This window comes from Lonchura striata, chromosome 36 (genome assembly GCF_050655825.1).
Source record: "Lonchura striata isolate lonStrDom1 chromosome 36, ASM5065582v1, whole genome shotgun sequence".
NCBI classification, from domain to species: Eukaryota; Metazoa; Chordata; class Aves; order Passeriformes; family Estrildidae; genus Lonchura; species Lonchura striata.
In genome coordinates this window covers 5,320,802-5,342,642 of record NC_140738.1, presented here as the reverse complement: position 1 = coordinate 5,342,642, position 21,841 = coordinate 5,320,802, and the positions used below count along the sequence as shown (strand labels likewise).

The following is a 21,841-nucleotide window of genomic DNA, read 5'->3' as shown; positions in this document are numbered from 1 at the left end:
CCCGCACTCGGTCCCCACTGCAGCCGCTCCCGCCAGGACAGCGCGGGGGGGCCCGGCCTTGGCGCTGCCCCACTCCCACCTCCCCAAATTCCCCTCGCGGGGCCATGGGGCCGAGGGGGGGGCGCAGGTGGGGTCCAGGTGGGGAATGCTGAGATAATTTTAAGAGTGGGTCCCCAAGAAGAAGAATTGGAATTTGTGGTAGACACAGGGGCAGAATGAACCTTTCTGTTAAATATTCCAAAAGGTTATAGTGTAAGCAAAGATACCGTAATAGTAACAGGAGCAAAAGGAGAGAGTTTCACAGTACCCGTTATTAAATATGTGGTAATAGAGGGAGAAACTAAATTTTGGATGAGGGATGTTTTCTTGGTCCCAGGGGCAGGTAGCAATTTATTGGGACAAGATTTACAGGTGAAATTAGGAATAGGGGTTGTTCCAGAAGATGGGAAGATGACAGCTAGACTTTTAAAACTAGGCCAGGAGGATGGAAGAAGAATTAACAAGGAAGTTTGGGCTGGGGAGGGAAATAGGGGAAGATTAAATATTGACCCCATAAAGATTACAACTGAGGAAAAAAAAATTGTCCCATACATGTACAGCAGTATCCTATATCTTTAGAAGGACAGGAATGTTTAAAGCCAGTAATAGAAGGACTAATAAAGGATGGGACATTAGAACCTTGTATGTCTCCCCATAATACCCCAATACTCCCAGTAAAGAAGCCTGACGGGAGCTATAGACTGGTACAAGCCTTAAGGGAGGTTAACAAAGGAACTCAGACCCGCTATCCAGTGGTACCAAATCCTTATACTCTTTTCAGTAAAGTTCCTCCCCAGCATCAGTGGTTTAGTGTAGTGGACCTTAAAGATGCCTTTTGGGCTTGCCCATTAGCCCAGGAGAGCAAGTTATCTTTGCTTTTGAATGGAAGGACCCACTAACTGGAGAAAACAGCAATTAAGATGGACAAAACTACCACAGGGGCTTACAGAATCCCCAAACTTATTTGGACAAGCTTTAGAAACAATACTACAAACTTTCCCCACTCCCCCTGGAATACAAATTATCCAATATGTGGATAATCTTTTACTTTCTGGGGAAGCTGAAGCTGAAGTTAGAGAGGCTACTATAAAGCTTTTGAATTTTCTTGGGGAAAAAGGATTAAGGGTATCAAAAGGGAAGCTGCAATTTGTAGAATCAGAGGTAAAATATCTTGGACACTTGCTTAGTAAGGGTAGTTGGAAGCTCAACCCAGACTGAAACACAGGGATTCTATCCCTTCCCCCTCCTTCTTCAAAGGGGGAAATCAGAAAGATACTCAGATTATTGGGATAATTATAGATTGTGGATTGAAGGATATACACAGGCAGTAAAATTTTTGAATAAAAAAAAGTGACAGAGGGAGATGATATAAAATGGATCAAAAAGGATAATGAAAAATTAAGAAAAAAGAAGTTAAAACTAGCCCCAATATCAACTTTAAGCTCACCTTCACTAGCAAAACCCTTTCATTTATATGTAAATGAAAAAAAGGGGGTAGCTCATAGGGTTTTGTTTCAAGAGTGGGGAGGAGTAAAGAGACCCGTGGCTTATTTATCAAAGATGTGGGATCCAGTAAATCAAGGCTGGCCAGTGTGTATTCAAGCTATAGCAGCTACTGCAATCCTAGTAGAGGAAAGTCATAAACTGACTTCTAGAGGTAAATTAATTGTGTGCACACCTCATGCAGTACTAAATTTCTTCCAATTTGCATTGTGATTTTTATCTTGAAATACATAACTTACTGTACTCTAGGATTGAAAAACTAGTTTACACCTGTAACATAGCAAAACCTGCTATTAATTTGAGTCAATGCAGACTGTTCAATCGTGTTCTCAGTGTGTAAAGTTAAACTAAAGGTAACACCAACTGCTTGGTAGGTCAATGAGAAACAATTTTCCTTCCAACCAGTCCTTTTTCATGTACCCAAATGTGTTTTGCTTTCTTAGTTTTTTTGTTTTGTTTGTTTGCTAGTTTTTCTGGAAGTGCTAACTACTTGCAGTGTATCTAGAACAGCAAATAAAATTGTGCATACAAAACACTTGTAAAAAAATAGGGCTCATTTTTTCCCACAATGGAAGGTGGCTACATATAGAAAAGGGAAACTACAAAGCTAGATGAAGAAAAAGTTTCAGTATCTTCTAATGTAAACAATTTGTTACTTCCAGCATCACAGTGGGTGTGTGACACACACATATGAAAAAGATGGTGAGGGAGATCTCTGTTTACTACAGTTTCCTATTTCTTGAATGAGTTAGAGAGCTATGAAGCAATTGTGATTCCTTGTGTGGATTGCCCAGGCCTGCAGGGAGGGCTTGGCCATGGTTCCCTCTGTGCTGCAGGCAGCCCTGCAGCGTGGCAGCAGTGGCTTGCCTCTGGTGAGTTTGCAGGCAGGGTGCTCCAGCACTGCAGTGCTCAGGGGCAGTTTCCTATTTTGACACCAAAGCTTAAATTCAGGAGTGCCTCTTCCCATCCAGTTATTGTTTGTACTGTAAGAACCTCTTCAGAGAGTGTCTCCTGGCAGTCAAAAAGAGAGTATTGCAGAGATAAATTCCTTACTTGCTGTCTCCCCCACTGTATCCACATTTTGTCTATTCCCTCTTCAAATTATAGATTGGTAAAACTCATGCTCTGTGTCCTCAGATGCCCTTCCCAAATCAAACCTTGGCTTCTTTGCAAATTATATTGCACTAACAAGCATTGCCTTAAATTTTTTACTGCAGGCAAGATCACTTCAGAAGTAAGTTTTTGTTTACCTTGTTCCTACAACCCTTTCAAGTTTGTGAATGGAAAATTGTGACAGCAAAATAAGTCTTTAGTTTTAGCACTGTCAGCTGTGGGTAGCTGGTAGCCCTTGGTGGAGGGTGCTGTGAATTACACGCCTGCAGAACACACATAACAACAGTAATTAAATTTGTAAGGAAGTTGAAAAAGGAGGGAGAGGTGATTGGCAGACTCACCTCTCCAGGATGTAGGACTAATGTTAGAAAGTGGACTGATATTGGAATGTGGATGTTGAAATGTGAAGAGAGAAAAAGAGGGCGAAAGAGAGAGAAAGGGAGAAGAGAGAAGAAGAGAGAAAAAGAGAAAGAGAGAGAAAGGGAAAGAGAGAGAAAGAGAAAGAGGGAGAGCGAAATACACCCCAAAGTCCCCATACCGCAGCTATTTGTAAGTTCTCCCCCATTCCTGCTAGACAGAGTGACAACAAGGGGAGGGGAGTGAGGAAGCAGAGTCAAAGGCAAAGCTGTGAAAAAGAGGGAGAGCTGGACCACCAATAGAGATAAGATCAAAGCAGAGATAGCTGACTCTCACAATGTGCTTTATTTTTTTAAACAAGACTTCTTTTTTTTCCTTCTGATTTTTGTTGTTAAGGAAAGGAGGCTTTTGTTTTGAAGAATGGGGCTGTAAGACTAAAACAGTTGGATGTTGCCTAAAAAGCAAAAAACCAAGAGATGTGATACATCTTGTGTTAAATTTGGGCTAGTCTTTTTTTATTTAACTAATTATAGCTCACAAGAAGAAGAATTGGCCTCTGCAGCAATTAGCACAGCTGGATACAAGAAGAAGAAGCAGCTACAGAAAAAGTTTTTAGTTAAACCCAGAAAGTTTTGAAGAAAACTAATGGTGAAAGTTAATGCAGTATTGTTTTTCTTTTAACACTGTGTTATTAAGAAGTCCTTTCCAGGTACTACTAAAGCAGCAATCCCAACCATGGAAAAGAGGGTGAATTCATGCCAGCAAAATAAAAGAATTTGTGAAGAAACGTGAGGAATGGACTATCACATCTAAACCGGGTGATACCAAATTAACTTTCAACCAGGACTGGGTGGTAATGGTTTGGGAAGACCCAAATGACCCAAGGCAGGTACAAAGAATAACACCTAACTGAGAAATAAGGCAAAGCTTGCATCACTGGTTCTAAGCCCTGCCTGAATAAGCCCTGAGACGCCTCCGACACCTCCTTGGCAGAGGAACACTGCCACTTCAAACAGGAGGATCGGGAGTGTTTGAGTCAAAGAGTTCTGATAGTCTGGCCTTAGCCTGTGACTTGTACAGGCAAGAAGGGAAATTGCCATTAATACTATGCTGTATACTTTATTTGATTCATCCCCATATTGGACATGGCAGCTGGGTTATAAGTGAATGTTTAAATTATGAGAATAATTGGCATTGTAGCTCACAAAATCTATGTTCTCGTGGCAAGAAGTATTGAGTACTGAATCAATCCCCTATACAGAAAGACCTCAAAAACTGAAGTAATAAATTGCTTTTGTAGATGGGGATTATCAATGCCTGTGGACTGAGAGATACCTGAGGAATGGTGGAAAACCACAGATAAAAGGTGTCAAAAACAATTTGCCTGGAAATGAGTAAAAAAGGAGTGACAAGGGAAACAGAGGGCAAGCCTGGATTGAGCACTGTACTCACCAGCGAGAAGATCACACGTACCTGCTGTGGGCAGCAGCCCCACAGGCAGGGGAGGTGGGGGTATAAGCCAAGCCAGACCTCTGTCATTCCTGTTTCTGTCTCTCATTTGTTGTCTTTTCCCTTCTGAGATAGCAGCAAGATCGTGTCACAAATGCTACAGAAAGTATCACATGGAAAGAAACCAAAGTTCCTTTTTGGTACACACACCCATGTCAACAGCCACTGTTATAACCCATCCAAATTAAGTACCTGCAGGAAAAAGGGGGAAAATTATCACATACAAAGAACTTAGGAAAAAGTAGTAATACTTGGGGCATGGAATGTCCAAAAGGAGAGAGATGGATTTGTTTTACATTTGATCTTAGAAATATAGTCCAAGATTCGGTAAAGAGACAGTTAGTAAAAAAAAAAGGTAAAACAAGCACAGCAGTCTAGCTCTGTGTCAACCCCAAATTATATCCTGAGTCATATTAAATGACTCCAAGCAGTTATAGAGAAGATAATAAACAAAGCTGCTCAGGCATTGGAATTAATATGGAGTCTGCAAAGCCAAACATCACCTGCAGTGCATTAAAATACGTTGGCTTTACGCTATTTATTGGCTAAAGAATGGGGTGTACAGATTGTTGAAAATAGATGGCAATGAGGATGTCATCCTGGAAAAAACAAAGGATATCAGAAAAAAATTATGACCCAGGTATCAGTCCAAAAATGGGAAAATAACGTTAAAAACTAGCAGGTGGGGTAATGTATTGAGAATGGGATGGTGGAAGAAATTAGGATTCTTCCTTTTATGTGTTACAAGTGTTTTGATATTACTTCTTTGTTTAATCCCATGTTTTATTTGATTACCAACAGAGTCCAAAGAATGCAAGAGGACAGGAAATATTCTTTATAAATCATTTGGCTTGAGCAGTAACAGGTGGGATTGTGAAAAATGCATATTTATGATTGGCTTTTCGCAAATGTTACAATGAATATTATATGTGTAATGTTAGAAAGTTATGCTGTATTAATTCCCTTACATATTGTGTTAAGTGTAGTTTTAGGTTACAACATAATGTTAAAATAGAGATTATGTATGTGGGGGGAGTTTTCTTTTTAGGAATGAGATGCTCCCTTTGAAGAACACCTAAACCTTCCAAAGGAGAGGAATTTATGGCTTCTTATCAGGAGAAGCTAATTTCTTCAGGCCTTGCTCAGACTTGAAGATGCCAGGGGATTAAAGGGAACAGTTGACATACAACAGAGTTTCTTGTTTAGAACAGAATGTATGCATAACGATGAAGGATGTATGAATATGCAACAAGTGTCTTGGTTTAAGGGTGATTCCTTTGTTCACAAGTCATGGTTTTCTTGACTTAGGGTCCGAGAGCATCTGGACCTCCGTAATTCTTTGCTCTTTTTGTCTTGTAATTGTCCTAACTCTAATTGTATTATTATTTTTATAACCATTTTATTATTATTAAACTTTTAAAATTTTAAAAACCAAGTGATTAGAGTTTTTCAAAATTTTCAAAACTAGATGAGATTTAAAGGTGACCCTTTAACTCATAAACAATAAATAGATGATTTGAAGGAAAAAAAAAAAGCAGCAGGTTGTGGGGGGGGCACAACTGAGGCTGCTGAAGGCTGCTGTGGAAGAGAAGCTGCATTCCAGGCACCCAGGAGGAGCTTCAGAAATGCAAATTAACACTGCTGGGGCAAACTGGGGACAATGTACCTGGCTCTTCTTGCCTGGGGCAGGAATTGGCTGATTCCCTCTGCCCCTCACCCCAAGCTCTGCCTGCTTGCACAGATGGAATCTGCACAGCTGAAGGCAGAGCCCATGCTGAGGATCTCTGACTCTGCAACAGAAATGGCTGAAGCTGCAAAGGGAAACAGCAAATGGAGAATGTTGGGAAAACTTCACTAAAATAAGGGGGGGATCATCCCTCTGCCCACTCCAACATCTGCTGTCACTGTCTGTGCTGTACAGGGTGTATCAGAGCACTGGGGGTTTTGCTAGAACAAGTTCAGGGAAATCAGCTGGAATTCAAGTATATGATGAAGGACTAAGAAAAAAAATGGTCAATTGATGCAGCCCCAGCTTGAGGGAGAGCCCAAACATGGGGAAAAGATGAACGGCCACCAGAACAAATCCTACAACACCATGGACCAGCCCCTGGGAACCAAAATGATTTTGTGAAAAATGCATGTTATATGGCTCTGTGCAGATAGTTACTACATGTATTATGTTATAATGATAACTTGTGCTGTATGAACATCTTAATAGTATGGTAAACGTAGCTTTGTAGATAAAATGAAGATTTAGTAGTTAAAGGAGAAAATATGCATGGTGGGGGGGGGGTTAAGGAATGAGAACACCTAAATTCGCTCAAGGAACACCTAAATTCTCCAGACAAGAGGAATTTATGGTTTTCTTACTAGAAGAAGTTAATTTCTTCAGGCCATGCTCAGACTGGAGGATGCTGTGGGGATTAAAAAAAACAGCTGACATACAACAGACAGAGTTACTTGTTTTAAATAAAATGTATGCATAACCATGAAGGATATATGAATATGCAACAGTGTATTTTTTTAGGGGTGATTCCTTTATTCACAAGGTATGGTTGTTGTGGCTTAAGTGCCCAAGAGAGCATCCGGACATCTGCAAGTCTTTGCTTTTTAATGTCTTGCAATTGTCCTAACTCTAAATTTTTATTAGTCTAATTGTATTCCTACTTTTATAACCATTTTACTAGTATTAAACTTCTAACATTTTAAAAACCAAGTGATTGGCGTTTCTCACAAATTCATATCAGGAGACAGAGAACCCATTTTTCATTTGAATGGCATAATTTGATTACAAGCTGTCCTCAGAATAAGAACCAACCAGACAGCTCCAGCTCCTGACCTTCCTGCCGACCAAGCCACTGAAATGAGGAACACATTTCAGCAGCAGATGGGATCAGATTATCTGTAAACAGAAAAAGGAGGAGTTTGTGGAAAACTAAATGGCTCAAACTGCTGTTGGCAAAGAGATGACGAGAAAACTGCTAAAAATTATAAGAAAGGAAATAGGAGAGCAGTTTATGTATTGGTCCAAACATGGAAAGGATGGATATAGGACACGCTTTCCTGGCTCCCCAGCACACCAGGGTTTAAAAGAATGCTGCTTCTCCTCTTCTGTGCTGCAGCAACTCTCATCTTTTTACCATGCTCCACACCTTGGCAGTGCAGCTCATCCAGCAGCTGAGCCAGGGCATGCAGGTGGCAGCCAGGCCTCCTGATCCACAAACGGCTACAAAAGGACAGGGAATGAGGGCACCGAGAATAATCCCAAAACCAAAGAGGACCCGGGAAGGACAAAACAGAGTCAAGGAGTGAATCTGCCTGGAGATAGGGCCGGGCACTTGTAGATAAGGGGAGAAACCATCAGTTCCAATAAATGTTCCAAATTGACCCAGAGAGCTGCTCAAAGTCCCGCTACATTCCTGAACTTGGAGGAGAAGAACAAAGACTTAACAGAGCCATGAATATCGGCTGTTCTACAAAAGGAGGGTGCACATTAACGAGGACAGGCAGCAGGCGCATCGGGAAGTCGGAACCTTCCAAGGAACTCAGCCGGTGGGCAAAGGCAGAGGGAGATGCGGCCGGGAAAATGAGGATAAAAAGGAGGCTGCGGACTACAGCCACGGCAGAGAGCGCACGGCAAATGCCCCACGGCCTCTGCCCCTGCTCGGCAATAAAGTCACTTTGACAGGACTCCTCGCTCTCCGCCGGGCACACGAACCTCCGGCGACGGGAATTTCCCCGCCCGCTGCCGGCCGCGGGGCAGCCCCTCTGTCCTACCCACAGCAGCCGGGCCGAGCCAGCGCTGCTCCGGCAGCGGCTCCTGCCCGGCCCCGGCGGGAAGGAGACCGCGGGCAGCCGCTCCCGCAGCGCCCTCAGCCCGGGGCCGGCACGGGCCGGACACGGCACCGGCGAGCCGCCGGAGCCCCCTGCCGCCCCCTCCGCCCGCAGCCGGCCCCGAGCCCCCGCAGAGCCCAGCGCGGCTCCCACCTGCGCCGGGGCCGCCTCCGAGCTCCGCCGCCGCCGCCTTACCGCGCTCCGGCCGCTGCCGCCGCTGCCGGGCCCGCACAGCCGCTCGGCCAATGGCGGCGCTGCGCGGCCACGGCCGCCCTCAGCCCGCCGCCGGGGCCGCGCCGCGCCCCGCTCCCACCAATCAGCGCGCCGCAACCGCGACTGACGGCACCGGCGGCCAATGGCAGCGAGCTCGGGGCGGGCTCTGCGCACGGCCCCGCCTCGCCCCGCGCTCTCGGCGCCCCCGGGCTGCGTGAGGGGAAAGCCGGAGATGAGGAACAGCCCCGGCACGGGCCCGGGCCGAGCCGGGATTGAGCTGCCCACACAAACAAACTTCTCCGCGCCTCCCGCCACGGCTTTCCCGGCCCTGCGGCTCCCGTGCCTCCGCCTCTGCGGGAAGCCCAGGAGCCTCACTTCTCCTGCCCCTCGTTAGCGCATCAGTGCTTCGCTTTGATTTCCCCCGAAAAGGGAAACCTGCCCGAAGCCCTGTGGGTGGGTGGGGCAGGGGAGAGATTTCTGGCGGAAAACTCCAAAGACTCGGAGCAGGAGAAGGAGAAGTCAGTGCAGAGCCTTAAATGCAGCTTTCCCCACGCCTCCCTGCTCCCAGCTGCACCTCCTCCCCCGGCAGGGCAGGAGACAGGGAATGGGGCCATGCTCAGCTCATCCCCCGGGGCTTCTCCCTCTGCTCAGGGACAGGAGTCGTTCCCTGCTGCACCCTGCGCTCTCTCCCGGCCGAGACTTCTCCAGGAACTTCTCGGAGCGGAGTCCATCCCCTGGGCACAGCCCCCTCCGAGTGCTGCAGCGTGGGTCACTGTGCCACGGGCTCAGTCCTGCCAGGACAGGCTGCTCCAGCGGGGCCCCTCTGCCCGCGGGCTCACAGCTCCTCTCAGGCATCGCCGAGCTCCAGCCCGGCTCCTCCAGGGGCTGCAGGGGATCTCTGCATCCCCATGGACCTGCAGGGGATCCCTGCATCCCCATGGACCTGCAGGGGATCTCTGCATCCCCATGCACCTGCGGGGGATCTCTGCATCCCCATGGATCTGCAGGGGATCTCCGCATCCCCATTGTAATATATGTTATGTAATATACATCAAGTCAGTTGTGCTTGTAGAAAAAGATTCTTAAAGTTTTAAATGACCAGTGGCTGCAGCCGGGGCTGGAGAAACCACAGTTGGCAGAGAAAGAAAGACCTAATTTACAAATGAAAAACGGTGTCTCTGTGCAGAGATGGGCCCTTTCCGGGAACAATCCAGGAGACACCCAACCTATAACCCCTGATCTGCCGGGGAGCCTGGAAACCAGGCACACGGGCATCCCGCCCTTGCAGCTGCTGAGGAGGCTGCTAGGCTGTGCTTCAGCAGAGGAGATGGAATGTGGCTTACCACTCTGCCCTTCTCTAGAAACGGAGAATGGGTCAGGAGGTTTGGGCTCTGAGCACACAGCAGCCTGGCCCAGGCACAGGCCGTGGTGGGACAGGGGCACAGGAGCCTTCTGTGACTGACCGTGGCTCTCTGGTTTCTCTCTGCAGGCTGCCAGCTCCTCATGCCATGGAAACGGCCCCACTCGGCTGCCAGTCTGGGAGGGCTGGAGGGCTGTGGGTACTCATTTGCTGTCAAAAATAAATTGTGTTTTTTTGTCATTGTCATTGTCATTGTCATCATCAGAACATTTCTTTCATCCTTTTCCAAGTTTTTGGCCCCTCCAGGGTAATATTTTTGTGTCCTTCCTCAGACAGTTGATGGCATTTGGATGGTGGGGGTAAGCAATGTGAAAAGTTCAACAACAGCTCCAGTTGCCAACTGCAGCAGCCCCTTCAGGAGCCCTGAGCTACCAGCGAGGTCCACGTGTGCCTTGCAAAAGGGAGTGGTTTGCAGCGATGGGGTTGGTGCCCTGCTGCAAAAGCTGGGAGCAGATCAGAAGTGGCAAAATGCCCTTTTGGCTCAACCCCCACCCAGGTTCTTTATCTTTTCCCTCTGCTCGGTGATAGGCAGACAGGGCTGGATCCAGCGAGGTTCAAGTTCTGGGTGCTCCCTGGCATCAAAGGGATCAACTAAACTCTTGTATGCAGTGACTGCAATAGGGCTACTGAAGGAAAAAAGGGAATGTCATGAGATGGGGAATCCTTCTTGTCTCCTCTGTCTCCCCAGGAGCCCCTTGGAAAGGGAAATACCCACTGGGTTTATCTGACTCCTTCCCAGCCAGCCCTTCCCTCGCTCCCGGGTCTCATTTGCTCTGCAGGATTCACCAGCTCGCTCAGCTCAGAGGAGCTCTCAGAGGAGAAAACGCTGCCTGGCGTGGGGCTGCCTGATCCCTGTCTCACCTTGATTCCATTTGCCCCCTCCCTGCCCCATCCAAGAGACCAAAGGATCCCCCACAGCCCCACGGTCCTGCAGCAGATCCCGGCACGTTCCCTGCTCCGCTCCTTGGTGCCCTGGGAGGCTCCAGAGCCCTCCCTGTGTGCGGGACAGCGGCTGCAGCACCGCTGCGCCCGCGGGCGAGCAGCGCCCAGGAGCAGCTGCGCCAGCTCCGAGCCTGAAGCGGAATCCTCAGTGCACACAAATGACAGCTGGCACTTCAGGGGCTGGCAGGAGAAGCTCAACCCATCTGCTCGCTGCCCTTCCCAGCCATGGCCACGCTGGTGCAATTGGAAGAGTCGCCCCTGCCCAGGAATCTCTCAGGTCAAAGAGAGGAGCAAAAGCCACGGGTTTCTGAGGTGTTAGCTGCCACTGCCTCTGGTTTTCCTTCCAATTCCTAAGGGGTTTTGACTGGTTTTACCATTTCAACACTTTCTGTGTAGAATGCTTATTTTATGATTGGCTTTTCACAAATGTTACAATGAATATTATATGTGTAATGTTAGAAAGTTATGCTGTATTCATTCTCTTAAGTAGTGTGTTAAATAGAGTTTTAGGTAACAACATAATATTAAAATAGAAACTCTGCGATGTAGGATTTTTTTACTTGCCCAAGCAAGAGATGAGATAATCAATAAACTCTTCACACAGGGATGGCGGTGACTTGGGGCACATAAAGAGTTACAACCTCCTTATCAGAAAAGACAAACATTCTTCCATCTTGTCTCCATCTTTATGGAAGCACCAGGATTAAGGGAAAGAAGTTGACAAAATCCAGAAAAGTTCCTAATTTGCAAGGAATTTATGCATCATGTATGAGATACATGAATATGCAATAGGCTATTGCTTTTAAGGTTATTCCTTTGTTCACAAGGCATGCTTGTCCTGGCTTAAGTGTCTGAGAGCATCTGGACATCTATAATTTTTTGCTTTTTATTGTCTTGTAATTGCCCTAACTCTAAATTTGATTACTCTAATTGTGTTACTATTTTTATAACCATTTTATTATTATTAAACGTTTAAAATTTTAAAAACCAAGTGATTGGCGTTTTTCACAACGTTCCAGGCTCCCGGGGACCCCCTTATCGGTCTGTCCGACCCCGCAGGCTGCAGAGGGTCCCCCCGCTCCGGTGCCGCCCTTCTCCGCTCCCCAGCCCCGCCCCGCCGGTACCGGGCGATCCCCGGTGGCTCCGGGCTGACGATGCAGCGCCTGCCCCGGGCAGCCCAACCCCACCGCGGGAGGGTCCCACGCATCCCCGGCCCAGCGCCGGGGCTCTGCCGGCAGCCAGCACCGGGACCCCAAAATTCTGCTGTCCCGGGGCCACCGAGCGGGCACCCAGCCCTTGGCCCTGTTATAGATACATATTATAATATTGGCTTTTTGCAAATATTCCATTGGATTTTATATGTGTGGTGTTACAATAACTTTGTTATATAGTTTTTATTTCTGTTGTTCATTGATTACGCTCAGACATAGTAGTGCCATAGCTGATAGAAGCATGCTTGTGTTAAAATTCCTGCTTGGATGGGATAACATCCAGTGAGCACAGGATGAGGACACCTGTACAGATCTGCCAACCATCAGCACTCACCGTCTGAAGGCAGTGTGGGCCGGGGCCAAAACTGAAGATGATGATAAAAAAGGACCAAAACCACAACCAAGGAATACACATGCCCTAAAAAGGCGCAACCGAGGAGGAGCCATGCTGAACAGTTCTTGGAATATGTAAACTAGCTTGGGAAAAAGTTTACTATGCATAAGGGACTATGAATATGCAACAGGCTGGTGTAAGGGAAAAGGTATTCAAGGGGTATCTCCGGAGATAACCGTGTGCTCTTGGCTCAGTGTCGAGATGCACCCGGCCGTAAGAACCTTTGCTCTATGGCCTTGTCTCCTCTTGTCCTGTATTAAACTTTTTAAATGTTCCCAGGGCAGTGAAGGTGTTTTTCCCAGCCCCGAGCAGAGAGCTCTGCCCGGCGGCTCCCGGGAAAGGCGGCGGCGCTCGGCAGCGGCCCCGGCCCGCCCGGCCCGCGGGAATTCCCCGCAGCGGGACAAAATCCTGCCCCGAAGGAGCGCTCGGAACGCCGCCTGCGGCTCCTCCGTGCCCCGCAGGTGCCGCAGCTGCCCCGCTGCGGCAGGCGCGGCTCTGGAGCAGGGAGGCTCTGCGGGACCCCCGGGCTGTGCCCCCTCCCGGGCCGTGCCCCGGGGCTGATGCTCGGCCCGGGCTCTCTCGCTGTCCCGGCTCCCGCAGGCTCCCGGCGGGAGCGGCACCGCCCGCCCGGCGCCGCAGGGCCGAGCCCTGCCCAGCAAAGGCTCCGTGTCCACGGCCGGGCCCTGCCGGGGCTGCGGCCGCTGCCCGGCCCGGCACAACCCGCAGCGCCCGGCGCGGCTCCCTCCAGCCGGGCACTGCGGCTCCAACCAGCCGGAATATTCAGCGCACGGAATCTCTGTCAGCGCTGCTCACATTGCAAAACCAGCTGCTGCTGAGGCAATCCCAGCTCCCACTGAAGCCTTCCACCCAAAATGCTGCCTTCAGCTTGGACACACCGGTAAGAAACCCAAGAGCAAACTGGAAGCTGATTAGAGAATCTTGCACAATCACATCCAAGAACATTTTGTTACAAAATCACAAATATTAACAGAAGCTGAGAAAGTCAACAATGTTAGAAAACAAGCTTCCAACAATGGGACTCGAAGAGCTAAGAGCATGTGTTTGAATGGAATAAGCCCTCTCTGACATGTGAGCAATGCCATGGAATTTCTCAAACCAGGGAAATAGGGAGGCCTGGCAGCAGCAGCTTCACACACAGCAATGACAGAGAACAGGGCAGGGCAAGAGGCTGACAAAACTCTAACCGCTACTTGCAATGAAGTACCTTTGTTTCCAGTTCTAATCTAGCCACTATTAATATAGAGTCCAAAAGACTAAAAATACTAGTAATAATAATAACAACTGTACCATTAATAGCAAAAAATTGAGAGAATAGAAATAATAAGAATTAATAGTGGTAATAAAAACCCTACCATACTTATACCAGGTTTGCATGGCCAGGTTTTGGTAAGGCAGGGGATCTAGGAGCAGCTTCTGTGAGAGCAGCTGCTCCTCCATGTCACACAGAGTCAATTCCAGCCGGCTTCAGGACAGACTGGCTGCTGGACAAGGCTGGCCCTGTTAGAAATGGTGGTAACGCCTTTGGGATAAGAGATTTAAGAAAAAGAAAATGGGTGATGCTGGAGTTGTGACTGTGAGCAGGGAGGAGCAGGTTGAGGACCTGTGAGGGGAACAGCTCTGCACACCCCCAGGGCAGGGCAGGGCAGGAGGGGCAGGAGCTGCTCCAGCTGCTGGAGCTGATTGCCCTGAGATTCCCTGGTCAGTCCCTGGGGAGGCAGCTGGGCCCTGCAGCCCGTGGAGGGCACAGAGGGCAGAGATGCACCTGCAGCGCCTGGAGGAGCCCGTGCTGGAGCAGGGGGATGCCTGAGCGGAGGCTGCGACCCCATGAGAAACCTGTGCTGGAGCAGGGACCTGGCAGGGACCTGCAAACCCCTGGAGAGGAGCCCACGCTGGAGCAGGGCCCTGCCAGGACTTGTGAGCCCATGGAGGAGCGAGCCACGCTGCAGCAGCTTGTGGAGAACTGCTGTCCGTGGGATGAACTCACCGTGGAGAAGTTCATGGAGAAGTGTCTCCAGAAGGGACCCCTGGCACAGCAGGGGAACGACTCCTCCCCCCGAGCAGCAGGAGAAACAACAGGGGATGAACTGACCAGAGCCCCCATTCCCTGTTTCCCTGCACCCACTGCGGGGGGAGGTAGAGATGGGAAGGAGGGAGGGAAGGGCAGAAGGTGTTTTTAAAGCTTGGTTTTACTCCTCACTATCCTGCCCTGATCCAGATAGCAATAAATTCCATTAATATCTCCAATTTTGGAAATGTTTTGCCCATAATGGTATTTGCTGAGTGATCTGTCCCAGTCCATAGCTCAACCCATAAAGCCTTCATTCTGTTTTCTCTCTGCTGTCCATCTCTGGAGGGGAGTGAGAGAGCAGCTTTGGTGGGTGCCTGACATCCAGCCAGGGTGAACAGCCAACACTTCCTTTCCTTCATTCATTCTTTCTTTCCAGAGGTCACTGTGAAGGGGTTGAGTGGGGCTTTGAAGGAGGGAGTGAAGGTGGTGGGGAGTGGTGGGGACAGGAGCCACAGGGACGAGGGACAGGCATCAGAGGGGCTTGGGCAGCTGGCAGGGGGCATGGCCTGTCCCCCTGGCCCAGCAGCAGGGGACAGGGGGCACGGCCTGTCCCCTGGCCCAGCAGCAGGGGACAGGGGGCACGGCCTGTCCCCCTGGCCTGGCAGCAGCCCCGTGCCCTGCCCAAGGCGCTCCCAGCAGGGGCTGGGCCCCAGAGGCAGGGGGAGACCCCAGTCCCAGGGCAGCGTTTCTGCCCCGTCCCCTGTCCAGCCCAGCCTGCCCCATGTGTGCAGTGACCGCTGGCACGGGCTGCCCTGGACACTGTGACCTGCTGGGGACACTGAGAGCTGCCCCGCTGTGACACTGCCCTTGGGATTGCACAGGCACCAAACAAACCCCAGCCAGCACCGCCCCTTGTCATGTCCCAGGCACTGGAGAGCATCAGAGCCAGCCCCGCTCCTGGTGATATCCCAGGCACCAGGACACATCCCAGCCCCGCTCCTGGTGATATCCCAGGCACCAGAGCACATCCCAGCCCCGCTCCTGGTGATGTCCCAGGCACCAGAGCACATCCCAGCCCCGCTCCTGGTGATGTCCCAGGCACCAGAGTACATCCCAGCCCCGCTCCTGGTGATGTCCCAGGCACCAGGGCACATCCCAGCCCCAATCCTGCTGATAAACAGATTTCAGGGGCACAAAAACAGTTGCAGACTTCCCATACTTTAGGGATCCATTAAGCACAGGAAAACGGCAAAGATTCATTTGTCACGTATGCATGGGAAAGTCAGAAATGTCAGAACGAGGAAGACTTATTTTACTTCCTCATTTTGGAGACTCCTCCCCAAAATGGCCCCGGGAACAGTACCACACATGCTTAATTGCCTTTTTGCCAATTAGCATATGAAGCGGAGCAGAGGAAGTGACAGGGATATGAATATGCATTCATATTTTGTGTATTCAAGACCTCTGTAAATAAAAAAGCTTTGTAATACCTGTGATTTTTGCAGTGTGCATTAGGGAATTATCCCACGTACTGCCCAGCTGTCTCAATAAACATACACTTTCTAACTTTAAACTCTTAGAGAGTTTTTGTCTGTCTCAGTTGGATATCGATATTAGATTGATATTCATATTTTAGTAAATCATTGTCTTAAAGAAGTCCTAGTATGTGTATTAACATGCCTTTTCTTAATATTCTAATAATTATTGTTGCATTGCTTCAAGATAAACTGGTATGATTCAAGGAATATCCACTGAGGTACACACAGAGATTGGATTTTTCATAAGCAAAGTGCAGTTGTAAAGTTTTTTCACTGAATTCTGCCACTTGTCATCATTTTAAAAGTTAAAAGTCAGCTATTAAAGTCAATAAAAAATTTCTAACTTCTAACAAAGGGAAAAAAGTATATGGTTTGCACTAGATAAAATATAAATACAGAAAATATCTCCCAACCGAGTTCCTTGCCCTTATCAAAACATCTCCCAATCAAGTTCTTTGCCCTGAACCTGGCTGGTAAAGAAAAATATTATCAGTAAACCTGGATGAAAGTTTGCATAAATTAATAGTATTCAAAATCCATGTGCTGTTCCTATTATTATTTCTTAGACAAAGAAAAAAGGGGAAAGGGGTTGGATTGAGGGCACACCCTCCTCCCTCTGAGTCTGTTCTCATGTTTTACAATAAATCCTACAACAGTACAATGCAGCTGCCTAAAATATGGACACTGGAAACCACAGACAGCATTAAAAATGATCACCTGCCTCATGGACAGTTCATAGAAGGACTTGATTTCTTTACAAATTATTTCTCATGTTTGCAAACAGTTTTTCTGTTTACAGACTCTTTTGTGGGAGTTCGGTTTTTTTCCAAGGGATCAAGTGCTGAAAGTTTGTTTTATAAAATTGGGTTTTTCTCTAAGGGTTAAATGGGCTCAGGGTTAAATACTTTCTGCTTTTAGAGATAAGTTCAATTTGTAACCAAGAAGCATTATGCCTGTGGCCTGAGTTCTCCCCTAACAGTTCCTGGAGGGGAATGCTGCAGCTCCAGTGTAAATTAGATGCACGCTGTCCTCTGTCCCCATGTTTGCAAAGGGCCCTTGCAGATGGGTGACAGAGAACAATACACAGAATTTTATAAAGAAAAGAAGGGTGAGGTGTTACCATGATTGACAGGGGTCTTGACCAATCAAATATCTCCCAAAACTGCAGGCACCTCACAGGCCAGAACCTGAAGGGGCGTGGAGCTCAAACCAATGAGAGCTTCCAGGCCTGGTCTTTCAAATGCCCTGTGTAAGGGGGAACTTGGGAAATAAAATCTCTCTGTTGCCCCATGAACTCGGGAGGAGCAGTCTTTGTCTCCTGTGCCCTCGCTGCCCCACGAGACCAAAGAGATGTTCACCAGGGCCCTCCCTGTTTGTGGCCGTCCATTGCCCAGCTGAGCAGGCAGCCAGTTTTGTTTGCAGAGAGCTGCCACAGGAAGACACACAGCAGCTGGAGATTTGTATAGCAGGGCTTGGGCCAATTCTTCTTCTTTCAGAGTGCAAGAAAGACGCAAAAGCACAAAGAAACATGGCAGTGTTTCAGTGGAGTCTCTTTGTCCTGTGAAGTTCAGTAGTTGTTGGTGTTTCTGTGCTGCTGCTAATCCCTTCCATGAAAAAATCATCCCAGGAAGGAGCAACAACATCTGACATGCACCAAGTGTTGCCCCCAGTTGCTCCAGGTGCTGCTACCAACAGCCCCTGTAGGACAGAGCACAGCCCCCAGTGCACACCAGCTTTGGCTGCCCTCTGGCAGAGAAGCCCTTTAGGGGCACAGGTTTCTGGGGCAGGAGACGGGCACCGGTGCTGCCAGGGCTCGGGGGAACTCTGCTTGGGCGGGGACTGTGCCTCACCTGCTGCTGTCAGCGCTGCCCGGGCCCCAGGGCTCAGAGCAGCATTCCTGCCCTGGCCCACACGTTCCTGGTCTGTGTCCCATGGCCGTGCTTAGGACGGCCACCATGTGGGACGTGTCCCGAGGAGGCCGTGCCAGCTTCTGTGGAGGCCCCGTGCCCTTCCCGCCGCGGCTGCGTCGGCAGCTGCGGGGGCTCCTGCTGCTCTGAGCCCGCAGAGCAGGGCAGCGTTTGCTGATGGGCTGAGCCCTTCCTAAAGATCCTGTTGGGCTGTCTGACACACCTGGGGCAAGGCATTCCTTCCACCCTGGGCCACTCTGGGGGGCTGGGGGTGGCCCCAGGGCAGGTGGCAGTGCGCGCAAGGGCCCTTGGTGACACGGTGCAGCATGGTCACCGTGGAATGGAACGGGGCAGGGATTCCAAGGGCCCTTGGTGACACGGTGCAGCATGGTCACCGTGGAATGGAATGGGACAGGGATTCCAAGGGCCCTTGGTGACACGGTGCAGCATGGTCACCATGGAATGGAACGGGGCAGGGATTCCAAGGGCCCTTGGTGACACGCTCTGGCAGAGGTGTTGGCAGTTACAAGTTACAGTTACACTCCACAGTGCTCGGTGCACACGACGAGAGAGGACGCGAGAGAGCAGTGCTGTGAGGAGCCCTCGCACAGACACTCGTTCCTTGCTGACCCAGAGCTTTCCAGAGGTATTACTCCTGCAGGTGAGCTCGTGGCCAGACCAGAGCACTTGGTGACCCCTGGCCTTCCCGAGGCATCTCTTCTGCAGCTGCCCTCGAGGGCAGACCGTGGCATTTGCACCATCCTTGACAGGAGTCTCCTGTCCTTGTGGCAGGAGCCCCAAGAGCAGAGTGCAGGACTTGCTGTCCTGTAGCCTTGCCAAGACTTCACTCTTGCAGGTGCCCTCAAGGCACGACTGCAGCACTTGCTGACTTGGACCTTTTCCTTTTCACCTTCTGCAAGCAGCCATGAATCCAGGCAGCGACGTAGAGCTCAGACCTGCGAGCGTGCCCAAGCTGGCCTGGGGGAAGGAGGAGAAAGAAGGCCCTGGAGCTGCCCCAGCACAGCAGCCTGAAGAGCTGGAGCAGTTCCAGCCACCGCAGAAGGGTGAGTGGAAGAGCTGGGCCACAGGGATGGTGCCTGCAGCCAGCTTGGCCCCATGCCATGCCATGCCATGCCATGCCATGCCATGCCATCCCATGCCATCCCATCCCAGCTTCTGGGGCCATGCCCATGGACAGGATGGACTAGGGGCCGGGCAGACACCCCGCAGTGCCCGTGCTCCATGCCCTGGGCCGTCGCGGGGCTGTCCCTGCCTGGGCAGCGCAGGGCTGGGCTGTGTTCTCCGGCCTCTCCCGCAGCCCCTCAGCTCGGGCTGCGCTCGCTCTTTGCCAGGTGCAGCCGTGCAGCGCATACGAGAGCAGGAACGCACCCGTGGCCGCTTCCGCAGAACAGCGCAGGTACCTGCAGCCATCCCCACCTGGGCTGGGCCTGCTGGCACTGCTCAGCCCAGCAGCACACCTGCAGCACTCCGTGGCTTCTTGCCCTTCTCCTACAGCTCGTTTGCAAATTCATCAAGAGAATTCGGCAGGAAGAGACCAGTGCCATGGGCCCTGGGCTCAGAGCCTACTCAGAGCTCCTCGGACATGAGACCAGTGCCGCCCTGCTGGATTTGCTTGTGCAGAGGGGTGTTTCCAGAGCAGAGCAAGTAGGCAGCTGTGGCCAGGCTTCAATTCCCCCATGACTCACACGGCTTCTCAAGCCACAGTGCTGGGCCCTGTGAGCCTTTGAGGCCATCACATTGTGGTGGGAAGGGAAGCACTTCTCTGGGAACACTGGGAACACTGCTCCCTCTGGCAGCTTCCCAAGTCTCCCTGTGCCTTCTCCAGGTGCCTGCCATGGTGAGGTACATCCACCAGTGGCTCATGGCCAATGATTCTGCAGAGCACAGGCTGGACAACGCCCTGCTGTATCTCACAGAAGCGCAGCCAAATGACGCCGTAATGACACTCCTGCGTGTGGCCCCATCCTGTGACAGGTATGGGGCCCACCTGCCCAGGGGGCTCAGGGCTCACCCCAACCCATCGCCCTGTACAGCCTGTCCCAGGTGTCTGACCCACAGAGAGTCCCAGGGCCCTCTGGCTGCTCCCTTTCCCAGCCCTGGCACGTCATCCCCCGAGCCTGCTGCCATGCTCCCTCGCTGCCCCACAGGGGCCTGTCCCCACAGGGCTGGGCTGCCTGGCTGCTGCTGGAGAGGGGCAGTGAGCAAAGGCAGAGCCGTCGGTCAGCCCGGGCCCCTAGAGATGCCCAGGCCACGGTGCTGTGTCTGAGATCCCCTGAGACAGATCTCTAACCCCACAGAGCTGCCATGGCCATGTGGAAGACCATCATGTGCACGCCCTGGACTGCAGAGCTGGCACAGCAGATACTCCTGGATGTGCTGGGGAGCTGGCCAGAGCACAGCACGTGCACCTCCGATGGGGACAAAACGGGTGTCTTTGTCCTGGCTGTGAGTTTCTGCCAGTGGCCTTTGCTGGCCCCAAGGTCACCTGTCCAGCAGCTCTCCATCCTCCTTCCCCCACTGCATCTCCCTGCCTCAGGGCCTGAAAGCTGGCCTAGGGACAGCTGCAGGGCCACCAGGCCCGCTGCTCCCCCTGTGTCTCTCTGGGCCTCTCCCTGCCACGCTCGGGCCCTGTCACACGAACACCTCGGCACTGAGCGCTGTACTGGGGGGCTTCGTCCTTTGCAGGCAACTGTGGTGATATGGAAGATCCTCCAGGAGCGCTGTGTCCCAGATATAGTGGATGAGCATTTCCCGCAGTTATTTGTGCATCTGCTCTTCCAAGTGTTCTCCAGCACCAAAGAGATGCCAGAGGCGGTTGGTACCTTCTGGAAGGGATGCCAGGAAGAACACGGCCTTGCCACCAGCCCCAGCAGGTGCTCTATCCCAGTCCTTCTGTCTCTGCCACATGGCCAGGGCAGGAGCCAGTGCTCCCAGTGTGACCCGGGCTTTGCTCTGCACTCAGGTTTGCAGTGAGGACCCTGAAGTCCCTGCTGTGCCAAATGGACTATGAGGATGTGGTGTTGTCAATGGAACGCAAGCGTGGTTGGGACACGCTGCTCTGTGCTGACACCCACATTTATGCCGTGGGTCTGCTGGCCAGGTGAGACCCCTTTCTCCCCATTGCTCCCGGCATTTGTGCTCTGTGTCTGGGGTATCCCACTCAGTCCCTGTGGCTGTAGGCCAGAGGCACGAGGGACGGCCAAGCAGACTGGGAAAGGCTGGGAGAGGAGGGTGCCCAGTAGCAGCCACATCTCAAAGGGCCCAGGTCCCCCTGCAGGGTTGGGGGTAAAGACAAGAACTGCATCAGTCTGTCCTGGAAGGGGCTTCCCCCCCCCGGCTCAGGGTCTTAGTGTCATAGGAGCAGGCCCCCAGCTGGGTAATCATTATCACTGACTCCATATATTTCAGAGGTCCGATCAATAATAATTATTATTAAGAAACCCAGTGTTCTTATAGATAGTTATGATATAGATTGATTTAATGGGTTTTCAAGTCTAAACATTATCACCATTAGTTAATTAAAAAATCACGCTTAGGTAGACAAATCTCCGTAACATATTCAGATGTTCACAATACCAGGTGCAGCATGTTAAGATAAGAATGTTTTTTCATTCTTTCCTCTGATCTTCTCAGACTTTCTCAGGCGATGCCTGGGAAGGTTGTCTGTTTCTCTCTGAGGCCAGAGAGCTGCTGCCACATCTTAGTGCCATTTTCCGCCTTCCAGGGAGATGCACAATGAATCCATCGATTTGTGTAAAAGCATCTCAGACTGTCTCCTTCAGTTGCTCTGCAAAGAGATGCCATACTGGCA

At 50.5% G+C, this 21,841-nt stretch overlaps 1 protein-coding gene across 1 annotated transcript in view; it reads left to right on the top strand.

The window, feature by feature from the left end:
- LOC144248803 (uncharacterized) overlaps positions 1 to 21,841 on the top strand; it is a 1,234,558-nt gene that overhangs the window by 206,639 nt on the left and 1,006,078 nt on the right.